This window comes from Ochotona princeps, chromosome 2 (assembly GCF_030435755.1).
Source record: "Ochotona princeps isolate mOchPri1 chromosome 2, mOchPri1.hap1, whole genome shotgun sequence".
Lineage (NCBI taxonomy): Eukaryota > Metazoa > Chordata > Mammalia > Lagomorpha > Ochotonidae > Ochotona > Ochotona princeps.
Window position 1 is genome coordinate 53,477,840 of NC_080833.1, and position 15,993 is coordinate 53,493,832.

The 15,993-nt window shown below is 46.1% G+C and overlaps 1 protein-coding gene across 1 annotated transcript in view; it reads right to left on the reverse strand.

Moving 5' to 3' along the window:
* The window catches only part of JAK1 (Janus kinase 1), a 155,829-nt gene that overhangs the window by 49,990 nt on the left and 89,846 nt on the right, over positions 1 to 15,993 (reverse strand). The window lies entirely within an intron of this gene.

Genomic DNA, 15,993 nt, shown 5'->3' on the forward strand with positions numbered 1-15,993 from the left:
TGATTAGCTCATTGATATTTCAATTTTAGTTTATATACAGAACCGGCTGCTATACCCCTTAAAATGGCTATCGGGTACCACTCAGCTGTCTCGTGTCTATTTTCATTTTAGTATTTAGCCGTTTATAGTGTTGAAGCATAATTTTGCTGAACTTGGTGGATTTTAGGATAGTCTAAACTGGCTTATAACTCTAACAAGACATTTGTCGACAATTAAGGTGCAGAACAGTTTTAGGAGTGGTGTGCAGAGAAATCTTCAAATCTTAGTCATTTGAAATTGGTTTGCAAGTTACCACTGATTATGTTTCAATTTTCTGTCCAGTCCTTCAACACATTTGATCAGAATGCAGTTCTAGGAAGAGCAGAGCCCCAGGCATCACACAGCCGTAGGAGCGTGGGGAGACAACCCAGAAACCAGTTACTGCTGAGGCTGGAACCAACCTTCCAACAAGATGAGACACAGCACAGATGAGAACATAAAAGCTGCCTGAAACACAGTGTCATCCCTGGCACCTGTGTTAACTCCAGTGACGGTGCTGACAAAAGCTCATTCGGGAAGACTTTCTGCAGTGGCTAAAATCTAAAGAAAGCAACAATGGGAGGCCAGGTGATGGAGAAAGTACTAATTTTGATATTAAGACCTTGGTTTGCCTATTTCAATATGAACAATTTTAACCAGCATATAAGAACTAGCCCTATCTCCGTTTTTCAGACTTTAACATAATCAATGTTAAGCATGTGAACTGATACCCTGGCCTTCCTTAAAACAGCAATTAGAAGTCTGCTAATTATGAACATCTTGCACCAACTCAGAAACAAAGCTTCAGGTGTGGAAAATAATGCCACAATAACTTAGGCTGCCACTTGAATGCTGGTTCCAGTCCCAGCTGCTCCACTTTCAGCTTCCTACTAACGTCGGGAGGCAGCAGATAACTGCTCAAGTGCTTGGCTCTGTGCCACCTATGTGAAAAACCCACAGACCACAGGCTTCAAAGCCTGGCCCATCCCTAACTATTGTGAAATGTGGGGAATTTCTGGGAAGACAGAAGGTCTGTCACCCAGTCTATGTCTGTGTATCTCTCTTTCTGCCTCCCAAGTTAATGAAAATTAATAAACTTTTTTCTTTAAAAAAGCAAAACTTCAAATACTGCATTTAGAAGATTCATCCACCCACCAAGTATTATTGAGCAACCGTCCGTGGCTCAGGAGCCACAACCAAGAACAAGAGCATTGAGTTTACAGTCTACAGAACAAGAGTCAAACCATGATGCACAGAGGTTATTACCCACCTCTCCCCCCCAGAAAACCAACTCAAACTGGTGTGAAGGAAAACAAGAGAGCACAGGGGAAATGTGTTCCAGTCTGGGACTCAAGAACCATGTCTGCGGAGGCTCGGCATGAGGCCAATAATAAGAAAGCAATCTGGGCGAAAGGATCAGCTTATACTAAGGCCCCACGGAGGAAAAGAGTTAGTCTTGTCTACCCATTGCATGAACAGGGAAGCCTTCTGCAATATTCCTGCTGCACACCTGCACAGAAGAACATGAGCCAATTCAAAGGCAGTACTTGCTAAAGATGCATGTGGGACTTTCAACCCAAGGTTTCTCAACAGCCCAGCATCATCCATTGCTGCTAAGGATGAATAAAAACCGACTGGAGCACCCTCTGCTTTGCAGCACTAAGCATGTATGTATCCCATGCCAAGGAAGGGATACACACTCAAAGCTTTTGAGGGGAAGAAGGGATCCATGAGTCCCACCAGGTCCAGGCCCTTTTCAGAAGGGACACAACATAAGCCTTCATGGAATTAAAAAGCTTTTTAACATGTACCATCACAAATCATGTGTTGTTTGAGTTTGTAAGTCATGGGGTTTCTCTGGGCCTTGTGTAAGATTCTAGGGTCAGACTAAAATTACCAAGTTTTTTCTAGAACTAGTACACAATGAAAACTTATCATTCAGGAGAGTAGTTTTCCTGCCATTTTTTTGCTACCACATAAAACAGTACACTGAAACCACATTGCATCCAGTTTCCAAATGAACCTCTAGCATGGCTGGACAGGATAACAAAATGGGACGGGCTCATGATACTCAGCCTTATACTCTCTGGCAAAACAAGATTAGCAACAGAATTTCTGAATGATGCACAGACTACGATGCTTCGTGTTTCCGTATGCTGATCCAGTAGCAACAAAGGCCCTAATCTCGGCCCAGCGGCGTGGCCTAGTGGCTAAAGTCCTCGCCTTGAAAGCCCCGGGATCCCATATGGGCGCCGGTTCTAATCCTGGCAGCTCCACTTCCCATCCAGCTCCCTGCTTGTGGCCTGGGAAAGCAGTGGAGGACAGCCCAAAGCTTTGGGACCCTGCACCCATGTGGGAGACCTGGAAGAGGTTCCTGGTTCCCGGCTTCGGATTGGCGCAGCACCGGCCCATTGCGGCTCACTTGGGGAGTGAAACATCGGATGGAAGATCTTCCTCTCTGTCTCTCCTCCTCTGTGTATATCCGGCTTTCCAATAATAATAAATCTTTAAAAAACTAAACAAAACAAAAAAAAGGCCCTAATCTCAGGAAACTGACATTCTAATGATAAATATTTTAAAATAAAACCACTCACAAAGCACTTTAAAACGATGCCAGGCACTATTCTAAGCATGTTAGACCCGGGTCTGCTGGTGGACTTCATACAAAATGACAACTGTCCTCATTCCAGAGGATAAGGGCTCCTAAGTATTATAGCATTTCTACAATGGCTCCATCCAAGCCACAGTGCTTTCAAAATAAACCAGGCAACATGTCCTAGCTGATTATTTTTGGAGCAGATGCAAAAAGGAACAACATTAGCTTGTAAATGCTTTGAATTTTAAAAAATCAAGTTTTTAAAAATTTTTTTCTGAAAGGCAAATTTTACAGAGAAAGAAAGAGAGAAAGATTTTTCATCTGCTAGTTCATTCCCCAAAAGGCCACAACGGTCAGAGCCCAGCCAATGGGAAGCCAGGTGCCAGGAGCTTTCTCTAGGTCTCCCTCTTGAGCACAGGGTACTAAGGCTTTGGGTCTTTCTCCTCTGCTTCCCAGGCCATAAGCAGGGAAATGGACGGGAAATGGAGCAGCTGGGACACAGGGTCCTTGTGCTTGCAGGTGGGGGATTAGTCAATTGAGCAATTGCACCAGACCATCAATTTAAGTCTCTTACTACAAGTCACAAAAGGAAAATCTTCAATGCTAGAAAAACTGTTCAGTGGACATCACAATATGTCCTTTTTTAAGAATATGATTTATTAGGTCTAGATCATAACTGATATGAATTCAAAGACTCAGAAAATGGAAATGATAGGGTCCAGCACAATACCCTAGTGGATAAATCACTACCTTGCATGTGGTGGGATCCCATATGGACACTGGTTTGAGTCCTGGCTGCAGGGTCCCAAGGCTCTGGATCATCTTCCACTGCTTTTCCAGGCCACAAGCAGGGAGCTGAATGGGAGGTGGAGCCCCGGGATCCCATATGGGCGCCGGTTCTAATACCCGCAGCTCCACTTCCCATCCAGCTCCCTGCTTGTGGCCTGGGAAAGCAGATGCAGACAGCTCAATGCTTTGGGACCCTGCACCCGTGTGGGAGACCCGGAGGAGGTTCCTGGTCCCGGCACTGGATCGGCGCCCACTGGCGGTTGCTTGGGGAGTGAATCATTGGACGGAAGATCTTCCTCTTTGTCTCTCCTCCTCTCTGTATATCTGACTTTGTAATAAAATAAATAAATCTTAAAAAAAAAAAAAAAAAAAAAACAGGGAACCTGAGCCAAAGCCTGAGCACACCTCACAGCCCCTCTATGCTCGGCTGACAGTCCAGCAGTGAGCACCACATGGAATCACTGCCACCTGGGCTAAATCCTGGCTCGCCCTCTGCCCAGATACTGCAATCTTACGTAACCATCATCCCAAATGTCAAGATTCTCAATGTATGTTGAGGCATAAAAATAGCACTCATCTCAGGAGCCACCGCTAAGACTGAGTTTAGTATGCAGTAAACAAGCACTCATATTTTGGCCATAAACTCTGTTAAACAGATTATAGTCTAATGGAATCTAATTCCAGTCAAGAAGGCTTTCCCACACAGACTGAGCATAGTCAACGTTTCATACATGGAGCCAGGCACTTGCACAAGGGGTTTTAGGCTAATCTGAAACTGTTAGGGTTCAAACATGTGACTTCTGATTCCAAGAACCTGGCTCTCCACAGTGCAGGCAAAAACTGCTCCAACACGCACGACCTCCAGACACACCCCATCACCAGTAGCACTGTCTTCACTGGCTTTTATTTTTTAGTAAGATTTATTTATTTATTTTTTAATTGGAAAGTAAGACACACTGAGAGGGGGAAAGAGAGAAGTTCTTCCATCCACTGATTTCACTCCTCCAGTGGCCACAATGGCCAGAACTGAGCTGATCTGAGGCCAGGAGCCTCTTCCGGGTCTCCCACATGGGTGCAGGGTCCCAAGGCTTTGGGCTGTCCTCCACTGCTTTCCCAGGCCACAAGCAGGGAGCTGGATGGGAAGCAGGGCTGCCAGGATTAAAGCTAGCATCCATATGTGATCCTGGCACGTGCAAGACAAGGATTTTAGCTACCAGGCTACAGCACCAGGCCCCTTCACTGGCTTTTAAATGCTTTTAAATAAAAGCATTTATTTACTTTAGAGAAATTTATTTAGAGTTTGGTAAATGGGCATATGCTGCTTTTTTATTTTAATGTAAATTAGTTTTTAACATCCAATTTAATTCATAGATATAATTCTAAGTTTTAAATACCTTAGGTAACCTAACATCCACCTAGGAGACTTGATCTCCCGAGAATAAACGAGTTATCATTTAAAACACACACACTTCAAAGGGCTGGAGTTGTGGTGCAGTAGGCTGAGCTGCCATCTGTAGTATAGGCATCCTACAAGAACAGCAACAGTTCAAGTGCAAACTGATCCACTTCTGAACCAGCTCTCTGCTAACATGCCTGGACAGTGACATAGCATGGCCCAAGTGGTCTGAGCCTCTGCTACTCATAAGGAGACCCAGATGGAGTTCTGGCTTCAGACTAGCTATTTGCGGAGTAACCAGGGGATGGACAATCCCTGTCCCCCTCCCTCTGAAACTCTGCTCTTCAAATAAATAAATCTTAAATCTCCCATGTTCCTAGCCTTCTTAGCATTCCCGTCCATGACTAATGTGCTGCTTTGGCTCACAGCTGCAATGTGGGGAAGAAAGCGCTGGTGACATCTGCCACAGGCCCACCTGACAAGGACCCAGAACCTACTCGAGTCGTGACTCACCCCGGCAAACCGTCTACTGTCCTTTCAGCCACATGGTCAATGGCTTCATACCCACTGAGCAGAAGCAGCCGGGCCTCCTGTCCTGCGGAGCGGAGGGATAACAGTGTGGAGCAAAGTCTCCTAAGATACTGATACGCACATGGATTTCAGCCATGAGGATGACATCATAGAAATGTAAAATCTGCTGTTTTTTTCCTGTCAGCAAATCAGAATTATGGCTTTCCTATATGCCACTCCTGCCACACTGAATAACTCACTTCCAACTATAGCAGCAATTCCAGGAATACCCCAGAACCGTAAATGCTGCTTCATTTACCATAAACTTCTAGGGATGATCAAACAATCAATGCCAATTCAATGGTCCGGGGCTCTGCACTGCCCCCAGTGAGCCTGCTTTCACCAAGAGCAGGTTTCTGATGAAAATAAATAAGGCACTTTGCTTAATTAAAGTCAATAAATATCTTCCCAAAAGACATGCTGCACAAAGATCCTTTGCTACTTTAAATTTTTTTTTCTTTTATACAAATCACTACTAATCCATTCAGACCTTTGTTAGAGAGAATACATGATTGAAACTATTCATGTCCTTCTCCAGGGTCAAAGGTCGCCGGCAGGAGTGGATACCTACACAGGGAGGATGGCTGGTCCACACAGGTGTGTGCTTGCATCATTCCTTCCAGGAAGCGCAGGTGTCACTGCATACAACCTTGCATTTACACAGCACTTCACAGCTTCCAAAGGCTTTCGTGACTGTATTTGTCACCCAGCCCCTCTCACAGATGAACAGACTCCGACTGGAACATTCCCAGGATAACTGCCCAGAGGGAGACAGGACTGGGGCTCAAAACCATTTCCTGGCCTCCAGGCCTCACTATCTTTACCCCAGGCTTAAGGACAATTCAAAGCTGATGCGAGCAAATGTGAGCCCACCAAAATCTTACAGTCTCTTTACAGCTGGCTAGGTGAACACTGACCTGGGGAGCCTCCAGTATGATGGCATGGCAGGATGGAGTCCAGCAGACAGGCAAGAGGACAATGTGCTAGGCTGGCAAGTCAGTAGGAGAGTGGACCTGCTCTCAACAGGACAGATGAGATGGATGCAGCTTTTCTAAGAAACGACCTGGAGGTAAGGAAAAAGGACAGCGTGCAGGAAGGAGCATGTAGCCCAGGACAGACGGCACAAGAAAAATGCAGACAGCGTGAGCAGCTGATGAACCGTCTGAATGACGGCTATACCAGCTGCTTACTGCAGGCAGTAAGGTAAAGATCAACAAGAAAGGCACCAGGTTCCAGCAAGTCTCTTAAGTTCTGGCCTCAAATTCTACGAAACTGTTAGATGCCTAAGATTCCTTACAGAGCAGAAGCAGCCAGAGACCTGAGCTTGGAGCGCCCTAACCTGGTTTGGACACCAGCTCTCACAGGTAAGTTTGTCTGGGTGACTCTACCACAAGTTTGTTTTTCCTCTAAAATGAGAATCAAAGTATCAACTTGGCAGAGTTTTTGAGATGCTTTCAGATTTCTCTCTTATGCTAAATGAAAAAGCTCATGCCCATTAGGAAATCAACTTTTTTCATATACTTAAGGTTTCATTTAAAATAAACAAAACTTGACTCTTTTTAAAAAGCAGAAATAGGGGCCCGGCGGCATGGCCTAGCGGCTTAAGTCCTTGCCTTGAATGCAACAGGAGCCCATATGGGCGCCGGTTCTAATCCCAACAGCTCCACTTCCCATCCAGCTCCCTGCTTGTGGCCTGGCAAAGCAGACGAGGACGGCCCAATGCTTTGGGACCCTGCACCCATGTGGGAGACCCGGAGGAGGTTCCAGGTTCCCGGCTTCGGACTGGCACACATCGGCCCGTTATGGCTCACTTGGGGAGTGAATCATGGGACGGAAGATCTTCCTCTCTGTCTCTCCTCCTCTCTGTATATCTGACTTTGTAATAAAATAAATAAACGAAAAAAAAAAAAGCAGAAATAAACCTTAATCCACAATGTTGAAAATTGTACCCTGCACCCTACAGCTAATTTTTCACCAGTTCATATTTCCAAAACATCATTATGTGCTATCTGACAAAGCCTGAATGTAATCAGAATTTAAAGGAATATACAGGAAACAACCCTGAATCGCCTCACCTTTTGCAAAGGTTTACTAACTCACTTGGGGGGGTTACCTTCTTCCTTTCTTATTGTTCTGCAGTAACTCTGGGCAGAATCTATCCAGCAGTGTTGTGTAAGTCTTTACCACTGGAGGATTTTTTTTTTTAATGATTTAACAGGACCAGTGTGCCTAGAGCGCCAGCATTCCACATGGGTGCTGGTTCATGTCCCAGTTGCTCCACTTCCAACCCAGCTCCCTACTTGTGGCTTGGGAAAGCAGCCCAAGATAGCTCTGATCCTTGGAAGAAGCTTCTGGCTTCAGACCCGGCTCAGCTCTGGCCCTTGCAGCCACTTGGGGAACAGACCAGGTCAGCCCTGGTTCTGTGGCTATTTGGGGAGCAGACCAGCTGACCTCTCTTTGCAAATCTGCCTTTCAAATGTAAAGTAAGAGGCTGAGTAGGGGAAATGGGAGGGGGGAGAGAAAGGGAGGGAGGGAGAAAGGAAGGAAAGAAGGAAGAAACATCTTTTTTCAAAAGATGGATTTATTTGAAAGGCGGAGAGATGGGGCAGAGGTTTATTTCTCAAATGGCCACAACAGCCAAAACTGGGCCAGACCAAAGGTGGGAAAAGCCTGGAACTCCATCCAGGTCTCCCACATAGGTGGAAGGGGCACAAGTATTTGGGCCATCTTCCAGTGCCTTCCCAGGAACATTAAGAGAATCTTGAAGTGACACTCTGGATCTTGAAGTGACACTCTGATATGGGCTGCCAGCACTGCCCCTACTCAAAGTTCCTGGGTACAAACAGAAGCCATCTCTGCTTGCTTGCCTTAGGGGACAGGCATAGTCTGATAAAGTACCCTTACTGGCACTACTGACTGATCACAATCAGCCTTTACAGGTATGAACTCAAACTACCTCTATTTATGTCCACCCTTCCTTTACAGAATCTTGGCAAGGAAAGATCCAAGACACTTAGTCCAGCTTACCCCCAGTCACAGGTCTGCACTTCCTTCAACTTCTGCAGCAATAATAGCAGTTCACTTTAGAAATAGAAGTTTTGATGCTGGAAAACTTCACACATAGCAAATGTCCATTCCAGTCTACAGGCCAAAGGAACTTAGCTACCATTTCAAGATATAATTTGAGACAGAAAAATAGAAATAAGACATCTTGAGAATATTGCTTCCCTACATGCCCCCCTAGGCTTCTCCACAGTTTAGACATTAGAATTCATTGCTACAGTTTAGCTTTCAAGTAGCCCCACCAGTAAAGGCTCTGCTTTCAACTATTAGTAGAGCTCCCAGAAAGTCGTATCTGTGTGAGTAAAGCACTTAGTCTCCACTCTCCACTAGGGAAGGCCAGGGTCAGCAGGTCAGTGCTGTCCCTCCAAGGGTGGCCACACCACTCTCACTCTCCTCCCCAACACCTGGTCAAGTTTTGTCTAAGTTAAGCCTCAAGGAAGAGTCGAGCATTACAATTTGACATCTTAGGAATCTAGGTGGACAGCCACGCTTTAAAACCACTTTTCAGTCTTTATTTTTTAAACCATGATCTGCTGTAAGAAAACATACTTTTTAGTATATATGTGTATGGCATAAAAATTTCATGATAGTGATTCTTACCATGCATATTTTATTCTGTATTTTTCTAATATTTATAGGCTTTTAAAAAGCTAAACAAGAACCACAAGACCAATTTCACAGCCATTACTGAGTACTAGACCAGCTTTAACCACCACCAGTGTTAAAGGACAACAAAATTAGCCTTGCAGTCACCATTTTCAATGTGCCCACCTTCGCTATTGGAATACAAAACATTGAGATGTATTTCACTGGAAAATCCTCTGACCAACAAAAGGAACTTCTCCTAGGAAGTTTCTTCTTTCACGGCTTACCTTCTGGGTCCATGGAATGGCACCACAGAGATCCATCAAATGTAGAAACCATGATGCATGGAAGATTCGTGTCTTACATTCTGCCAACAGGGGCCAGCATTATGGTGTAGCCGGTGAAGCTATCACAGCAATACCAGCTTCCCATGTAGGCACCATTCATGCCCTGACTTGTTCCACTTCCAATCCAGCTCCATGTTAATGGCCCGGGAAAAGCAATGGAAGACACTCCCAAGTGCCTGGATCCCTGTTACCCACATAGGAGACCTATATGAAACTCCTAGTTTTGGCGTGGTCCAGCCACGGCTGCTACAGTCATCTGGGGAGTGAACCAGAGGACAGAAGAGCTCTCTTTCTCGCTCTTTTCTGTTTCCTTCTCTTTCAGTAACTCTGACCTTCAAATGAATAAATATATTTTAAAGATTTATTAATTTTTAATGGATCAGCTCAGCTCTGACCAATGCAGCCATTTTGGAAGTGAACTACCAGATGGGAGAGCTCTCTCTCTCTCTCTCCTTCTGTCTATAAATCTGCCTTTCCAATAATAATAAATAAATATTTAAAAAGTAAGTGAAGCCAAGAACAACCTCAAAAAGCTGCTTACTGCTCAGGGCTCATCTGGACATGACTTTTGATGATCTTTAAATAGTTGATTAGAGTGCAAAAGGTCAAGGGCTAGAGGAAAGTGGGTGAGACCATTGTTTCCACATTCTCTTTCTTCTTTCCTGCATCTGGGGAAAGAGGGGAGCTAAAAGCAGAAGCCACACCCAGCTTCCCAACTACTCAAGGATCCCCAATGTGTGGCATGCTCTGAGGGTCTTGCTCAAGAGGTTTTAACAGTCCAACAGTCCTGAATTGCTGGTGATCCTGCCACTCCAATCACTACGCAACCTCGCCAGAATCAACTGGCTGCTACAGTCCACCTTAGCATCTCCATGTGCCCAGATATTCACTGCCAACGCTTGGCTGGAGTAGCTGATCAATTTGTTCTGTCTTCTATCCTCTGCCACGGTACAAGGTATCCTCTGCAGGTTCAGTGTACTGCTATATCCTCCATGTGCATCTGGATATGCTGTCCACTGTTCTGAGGGGAGACTGTATCTTTAACCTATCATACCACCCAATCTCTCTCTCTTACACAAACACACACTCCTTACACTCCTTACTTTTAAAAGCAAATGAGGCTCTGGGTGGTTATTTTCTTCAAATCACGAGGTCAGTGAGCTGGAAAGCACATTCCCAGCCAGCTTCAGAGCCTGGCCGGGACATCTACTAGGGGGACCAGAGGGGTCAGCACCCTGCTGTGAGGAGCCCTCTGAGTATCTGTGGAATGTCCTGTCCCTGGATTGAAGGCAATGAAGAGCAAGGGCGCAGGGCCAGGGGCCATCTGCTCCTCAGCAAACTCATTTGCACAGTCCTGTTTCCCACCATCCAGAACTCAGAGTTCTGAAACACGCAAACCGAGGCTCCTACAATTTCCAGGGATCTCAACGCGGCACAATAATTTTGTTGATTGCAATTCATCTACCTTTGAAATTGCAGAAAGCCATATCAAACCTTCCCATGGAATCACCCATTCTTTCAAAGGACCACGAGGAATATTACTGGACTGTGAGAGGAATTCAGAGAGGAACATCGCAGAAATCACTCTCTTCTACCTCCACTCAGCTTCACAGTTAGCGTGAAAGCATCATTTGCCCACAGGGCTAAGAGCATCCAGCCAGATGTTCCCCAAACACTTCTGGTCCTGGCCAAAGCTGTGCCTGTCCAGAGCATTCTAGGAGCATACACAGCTAATAGTTATATTCAGGCTGTGTACATGACCAGACAGTAATTAGTAGCAGAAATGTTGCACAAATCCAGACCCTCAGATGCCAAATCTCATGGTTCCCACAATGCACCAAAATAAGTACTCACAAAAACACCTGTGTCTCTTTAGCCTTTTCCAAGTGAATGCCAAAAAGGAAGGAAAGAAGGAAGAGAGGGAGGAAAGGAGGGAGAGAAAGTAAGAAAAGAAGACCAAAAATCAGTGTAACTGTTCATGACCAACTGACTAACAAACCAATAAATCAAGTCACAGAGCTTTTCCATTTCATAAAGCACTTTTAGTACATCTCAATTTTCACATTTACTTAAATGACCATGTCTCTGGTTACACAAATGAAGACCATGTGGTTGCAAAAGATAATTTGTGTTTATTAACAAGGATTTGGATCAAACTTAGTAGTAAGAAATAAGGCCCTGCGGTGTGGCCTAGCGGCTAAAGTCCTTGCCTTGAATGCAACAGGAGCCCATAAAGGTGCTGGTTCTAATCCCGGCCGCTCCACTTCCCATCCAGCTCCCTGCTTGTGGTCTGGGAAAGTAGTCAAGGACAGTCCAATGCTTTGGGATCCTGCACCCATGTTCCTGGCTCCTGGCTCTGGATTGGCACAGCACCGGTAGTTGCACTCACTTGGGGAGTGAATCATTGGACAGAAGATCTTCCTCTCTATCTCTCCTCCTCTCTGTATATTTGACTTTGTAATAAAAATAAATAAATAGAAAAAAATCCTTAGTAGTAAGAAATAAAAATAAGGCGGGCCCAGGCCCCATCCGCCGCCATCATGGCACGGTGGATGGGATTGGGGAGGGGGGTGAGCTTGGAACCTGGGGATTTAAACTGCCAGCAGCTGGCGGGTGCAGGTCGGGATCGTCTCCATGCTTGGAGACCCGATTCCAGCCACTGCATCCACTCAGTGACCTGTCCCTGAGCGGCCAGTATGCCATTCAGCGCCAGGCTCCACCTGCTGGCTGCCTGGCGACCTGCTCTGGGGTTTTGGGCTTTGAATTGCTGCTAAGGTATCTCCATGTCAAGCCCACTTCTGGGATGTTAATCAATACTAAAGAATCCCAATGACAGAGTAACTTTTCCTTTGAAGGTTAGCAAGGGTAATGAGACCTAGTAGGTTGGAGGAGAGGGACCAGATGATCTTTATGGATAAGGCTGATATACCAAACTCCTTTAAATACTGTGTAGTACTTGTAATCACTGAACACCAGTCCATGCAAAAGCTAAGGTCCGGGGCTTGTCTAGCAGGATCATATCCTATTACCTGACATTTTCATGGATCAGGAAACGGGTCATATTAGGCAGGCCATGACATTAAGTAGCACACGAGAAAACCATATCTAGGGGCCCGGTGGCATGGCCTAGCGGCTAAAGTCCTCACCTTGAATGCCCCGGGATCCGATATGGGCGCCGGTTCTAATTCCGGCAGCTCCACTTCCCATCCAGCTCCCTGCTTGTGGCCTGGCAAAGCAGTTGAGGATGGCCCAATGCATTGGGATACTGCACCCGCATGGGAGACCCGGAAGAGGTTCCAGGTTCCTGGCTTCGGATCGGCGCACATCGTCCCGTTGCGGCTCACTTGGGGAGTGACTCATCGGACGGAAGATCTTCCTCTCTGACTCTCCTCCTCTGTGTATATCTGACTGTAATAAAATGAATAAATCTTAAAAAAAAAAAAAAAAAGAAAACCATATCTAGGGGGGTAGATTCTGTGGGGGATGTGTGGGTCAAACCCTGTGGAAATACTAGCCCCACTGGTTAGCTCAAGAGTTGAAGGGGTGATGGACTAAACTAGGTGTGATCAAGGAGCCTGCCATCACTCACAGGTAAAAGAACCCAAAACAGTCTGCATTGGTCAAGGCGACAGCACCCAAATGTGCATCCTGAATAGGGTGTGGGGTGGGCTGGGCTGCAAGGTTCACCAGCTCATACAAGGCCAAATGCAAAGCCAGACAGGCACTGGCCTAAAACACAAGGGCATGTATGAGAACTGAGTCTGGGAGGGGATCAAGTGGAGGAACTTAGGAAACTCCCCTGGCGGGTCATAGCTCCTGCTGGTGAACACATGGTCCAGACCTGGGGGTCAGACAAGCTGGGCAAAGTAGCTCCAACAGCTGGCTAATGTGTGGATTGGTAATGGGACGGGGTGGACCAGGAAGGACTGAGCAAACCTTAGCCTACAAACAAAATTAGAAATCAGGATGGAGCACAGGTCATGGCGACCTGGGCTCTTGCACCTGATGGTCTGCGTGAACCAGGGACGCTAAGCCACAGAATGTAAGGCAAGGGCTGGGACAGGTGAGGGGCTGAATCAAGCTGAGTCAGAGCAGCCACTGGCATGCGCGTGATCTACGGTTGGGAACAGGCCCGGTTGGGGAGCTAACAGGATACCCTAGCTGGGTTGAGGTTCCCACCAAGGAGCACGGGGGTGGAATAGAGGCTGCATTCTGATCAGGATACGGTTGTAGTCTCACTTAGTACAAGTGTGGACTGGGACTGGATGCACCAAGCCAGGCTAGACACCAACACCATCTGGTGCTCTGGAGGACCAGGGTAGATGTGGGACTGACTAGGCTAGGTCTCAGCTCCTACTGAGCCATTTGTGAGCTGTATGTGGGTATGGATGAGCCTTGACTGAGCTGAAACATACAACAGTAAGAACCAGATTGGGTTGAAGGTCAGTCAGGAAGCCACTGTTCCTGCTAGGACAGCAGGTGAACTGAGTAGGGCTGGCCCATGGACCCCTGGTATGCACAAAATCTGGCATTGGGAGAGTTTCTGATGGAGGAGCTTAGGCAGCTCCTCTGGCAGGACACAGAACCTGCAGGTAAGCGCAAGCAGCATGAAAGGAAACAACCCAGAACAGGCCATGGGAAGTATCCCACTGGCATACATCTGGCATGGGTCGGGGGCAGACCAGGCTGCATCAGTTCACATCATCCACTGCCAAATCCGAGCACCAGAACAGAGTGTGGGTCGAGCCAGGTTTGGTCGCAAAAAAACCAGTCCACAATACAGAATGCCAAGGTGAGGTTACCTGTACCAGATGTGACCACAGTGCCCAACCAGCACACATGAGAATCAAGAAGTGAGGGGACAGAGCCAGCAATTGGAATATGGGGGTGATCCCCTAGTGGACAGCTACTCCCACTGGAGAGTGTCAGCTGGGATGGGGGCAGAACAGACTAAGCAGGGCTACAAAACCAGTGCGCCTCAGGTGGACTAGATCAGGGAAAAGCCAGGCTGGGCTGATTATTCCTACTGGTGCAAACAAAATTAGAATGGGTGAGGGTTGTTTGGGCTTAGCCACAGCATCAGCTAGCAGAAGTTGGCACTGGGGGCTAATTCTGTCAAGTCTAACCACAGAACCACCTGGAGAGTGCATGATCTGGGAGTGGGAGTGGCCTGGGAAGGAAATAGTGGGCTCCTCCCTCTTGGGTTACCACCCCCACTGGAGGGCATGAAAACTAGGACAGGGGCTGGGGTGGCTAGACAGAGAGGCACTCAATAACATCCGTGAGAGCTGGATAGTTGAGCTGGTTAGATGGAACTAAGCTTCAATACCCACTGACTTGTACAAGAGCCAAATGGAATGTGGGACAGACTAGACTAGTCTGCTACACTTTCTGGCAAACCAGGGCAGGGGACGGGCCTGGTGGGGGTTATTGTGGGTCGCTCTGACTAGGCTGCAGCTCCCACTGGTTTATGTGAGGGCCAAGTGTGTGCTGGGCAAAACCAGGCTGGACTGCAACACCCATTGGTTTGTGTGGAAAACAGCGCTGGAAATAGAACCAACCCAACAATTGCAACCACCAGCTGATTAGGGCGATGGACTGTGGCGGGACCTGTACTTGCTAGTACATAAAACAATCTGGTCTGGGAACACCTCACACAAAGTCTCTTTGGGGATCTCCCCAATTGAAATGTCAGACTCAGAACTCTAACCATGAAAAGACAGAGGACAGAACAAGTCAATCAACCACCTCAGCTATATGTTGGTAGTGAAAAACGGGGCAAATGGAGATTTTATGATGGACTATGTTAATCAGTGGATTCTCCAACGACCTCATCGTGCTTGGAATGGCGAGACTGCCAGCAATTCATAACTGGTGAACTATCAAAACCACTTGAACAAGAATCTCAGAGCATGCCCCACATCTGGGACCTCGAGTGGGTGGGAGACTAGGTGGGGCTTCTCCCTTAAAAATCCCCCTTTACCTCAGATACATGAAGGAAACAATGTGAAAATAATAGTCTTACCCACTTTCCTGTAGCCCTTGAACCTTTTTACCCTAATTAACTGTGTAAAGATTGTCAAAAATAAAATTTAAAAAAATGGAAAAGGAAAAAAAAAGAAATAAAAATAAGAATGAATAAAGAGAACAAATGGTTACGATGAAAGGGTAGAATCCCACTAAATTAAAATAATAAAATTGCATTTTCTCTTTAAAAATGTATCAGAAAGGCAGAGTCACAGAGGGAGATGGAGATGGTGAGGGACAGAGATTTGGTTCACTCACTAACTGGCCACAAAAGCAGATCGACTGCCATTTATTTTCCTGTTTAGTCAGTAAAGTCAGTGTTGCAGTTGTTTCTAAATGTGATTAACAGGTCTGGATTAAGCTGGCGTGTAAATCAGTGCCACCTTCAAACTATCAAAAAAGTTATATCAATAATTCACAAAGTATATAGTATGTATGTTCAACACTATAAAAAGATATTTAAAATGTAAAAAGGTTCTCTTGGTTCCTTCAAAGTTTCTGATATAATTTTCCTTGAGAACAATTTGGCTCTCCATGTCAATTTTCATATGCTTTGACTCAGTGAACCATCCAACATAGTGCTGAAATAAAAATTAAAAAAA